This window comes from Rhinolophus hipposideros (genome assembly GCF_964194185.1).
Source record: "Rhinolophus hipposideros genome assembly, chromosome: 10".
Taxonomy (NCBI): Eukaryota; Metazoa; Chordata; class Mammalia; order Chiroptera; family Rhinolophidae; genus Rhinolophus; species Rhinolophus hipposideros.
The window spans coordinates 23,656,730-23,660,326 of NC_138056.1; positions in this window are offsets into that span (position 1 = coordinate 23,656,730).

Sequence of the window (3,597 nt, forward strand, 5' to 3'; positions counted from 1 at the left end):
CACTATTTGGTTTCATGTGTAGTAGATACCTTACAACAGAGTATCCCTAATTCCTCCCTCCTGTCAATTTCTGTCATTCATTTGTCCCTATGCTGTAACTATCAATACATTGTTACTATTAGTGCTTTAAACAGTTATCTTTCAAATCAATTAAGAACAAAAAAAGTAAAAGATTTTATTTTACCTTCAGTTATTTTTTCCAATACTCTTCCTTACTTTGTGTAGATCTTAATTTCAGACCTACATAATTTCCTTTTGCCTGAAAAACTTATTTTAACATTTCTTGTAGAGTAGGTCTGCTTACAATGAATTCCTTTAGTTTTTGTTTGTTTGAGAAAAACCTTTATTTCTCTATCACTGTGTTAAAACAGTTTTGCAGTTCTTTTATGCATTTCACATTAAGGCATGAACATAAGAAAGATTACATGGAGGTGAGAAAAAGCAAGGTGGAGATTGGATTACAGGATAGTTAACAAGATTATGTGCTCTCTTGAGGGTGGTTATTTCAAAGGTATGTTAACCTAGATGTATGAAAACAATGGACATTGCTTGCTGAAGGCAAGGATAAACCTTTTACTAAAAAGTTATATGCCTGGGGCTTGACTAGTCTCCATCACTTTTGAAAGATAATTTCACTGGATATTATCATTATATTATTCATGATATTCCTTACGGTTGGTAGTTATATGCGGGTTGTTTCTTTTTTCAATTTCAACATTTTAAATATTTCACTCCACTCTATTCTTTTTTACATGGGTTCTGATGAAAAGTCCACTGTAATTCTGTAGGTAAGGTGTTTACCCCTCCCTTTCTGGCTTCTTTCTAGATATTTCTCTTTGTCTTTGGTTTTCTGCACTTTGAATATGAAATGCCTAGGCACGTTTTGGGCTCCTCCTGTTTGGCTCCAACACCCAGCAGCAGGCGTACTCTCCATAGACACTGTGGAGATGCCAGCTTGGGCTCTGACACCTGGTGTTAGGTCATTGCTAAACATAGAAGCTGTCCTCCCCCATTCAGGCCCTGCTTCCACACACTGGGCTGCCCTCCCTGCATGGACAACCTCCTCAGCCCACTTGGGCTCCAACACCCCACTTGAGGTTGCTCCTCTGCACCTTCAGGGAGCTCTGATGCCCACACCAAGCCACCTCCATAAATAAGCTGCTCTCCTTGCCTGGTTGGGTCCTGACACCTTGCACAAGGCCTTCTTCTGTGGAGATGCCTTCTTCACCACATTTGGGCTTCAATATTCCTCACCAGACCACACTTCCGTGTGGATTTCTTCTTCCCCTTCTAGCAGGAACATCACAGACGTGATTCGGTTCTCTTCCTATCTCATCCTGTCCAGTGGCAACTGATTTCAATTTGCCCCATTTCCAATCACGTTAACTTGACTGCTTGATTACAGTGGTTAGTGTCTGCTAGGCTTCTCCACTGTAAACTTATTCCTTTGCTCCAAAAAATTCATAAGTATTTTGTGGATGCTACATAAATGTCTCATTCCTTATGAAACATTTGATTTATTCAATGATTTATATCAGTATAGTCTCATGGTTTTGTATTTTATTCAATCAGTTGTAATCTGTTACATCCATTGTTTATTTTGATGCTCAAATTCTTCCAAACTTGACCAATGGGAGCCACTCAAGCTGGCTTCTAACCCTTTGATATGTCCCCTGCATTCTTTGACTACTTCCTTACTTTCTGACACAATAAGATATCCCAAGATCATCTTGTGCTTTCCCTGTGCCAGACCTAGCAACAGCCATTTCTTTAAGGAGCCCTGATTCTTTTTCCTGGAGAATGGTATTTAAAACTCAGGATCTGGTTACTAGGCATGCTCATTGCTATTGGGTGTCACTGCTGCTAGGTACGCTCAGGGGATACAGCTGGGCAATATGCATGCATGTATGTGTGTATGCATGTACACACGTACATCGATATTTCTCTCTCATGTATATCTATCTATAATGTATACTGGGGGTGTCAGAAAATGTGTACACATGACTTGTATTCACCTTTTATCAGTATATAGTGAGTATTACAATTTTAACACAGTTTTTTCCTTTCTTAAAATGTGTATATACATATTTTTAGCACCCTCTGTATATACATATATATCTTATTGAGATATAATACACATAGCATAATAAAATTCACCATTTTAAAGTGTAAAATTCAGTGGCTTTTAGTAATTTCTTTATGTTATGCAATCATTACTAGTCTATAATCTAATTCTAGAACATATATACAAATATGTATGTATATGGATGTATATTTCTATATGTATAACATCTATAAAATTGAATATAATCCAATATATTATTATCAATATATTCAACTATATATGTAATATGTTAAAATCCATGAGTTCACATTGATACTTCCACCTCCAATCCAATAACAGGGGATTTATTCTAGTTTTCTTCCTTTCTATATTTGTACCTCCCTTTTCCAACAGTAGCAAACCATTCTCCAATCATCTTTGTTATCAGCTTTATTTTACAAACCTCCTGTATGTAAAGTATCCCCCATCTCTACCACCAACCCCTCTTTCGTGCACAAGCTCTCTTGCCCAACTGGCCCACACCCCAAGCAGACACCCTACCTTCTTCACCTTACTCAGGCTTTAGCACCCACTTGGTCAGACCCTGCTCTGGCAATCATGGCTCCCTCAACTCAGCCAGGCATATTTGCCACCTTGCTCAGCCCTACCTAATAGCTTTGGAAAGAGGAGGGAAAAGAAGAGAAGGGAGGAGGAAGAACAATGATTGGGATTGAACCACTGAGTTTTTGGAGTAGTTTGTTAAGTAATGTCATTGTGGCCTGATATAGTGATATACTGGCTCCTGCTTTTATAATGTCACCTTGAGCCATAACCAACCCAGTCTGAACCAGCTTGTCTGGTTTTCACTTCACTATCCAACTTTAGACCTGCCTCCCTTTACTCTTGAAGAGGAGGGAGATTAGATATTTAGGTAATCACCAAGGCCAGTTAATTCTACCTCTTAAATATCTTTGAATAGCTAATCTAGGCCATGGCAGAAGGGGTGGGGCCAAATGAAATGGTTGATTATCCCCTGATGCATTAAAAGGGCTCGAGTCAGACCTAAAACTAGAACATCTGAATGAGAGAGTAAGGCTATAAAGAGGAAAATATGAGTCTTTTAATTATAAAATGATTTTAAAAATCAATTCTCAGTCTAAGTCACAAAAAGTTTATATCAGAGCATTCATTACACCTAGCAGCAAGCACATCCTAACTCAGGCTGGAATTTAAGTTTAACAGAGATCAAATAGGCTAGGAAAATGACCTGAGGCTGTGTAGCCTAGCTGAAAATATTGATGGGAAGAGTTTCATTAAAACGGAATTAGAAAATCTATTTTACAAGTCATTCTAATTTCATGTGTTTGATTTTGTTCTTTGTTTTCTTTTTTCTTATGAGAAAAATTCAACCTTTGGCATTGTAAATTAGTACAACCCTTTCACAATTTGGCATTATATATTGAGAATTTTTTAAATGTTTATACCCTTTGACCCAGTAATTCTACTCTTGGCAATATATCCTAAGAAGAACAATATTGTAAATGCATGAGATT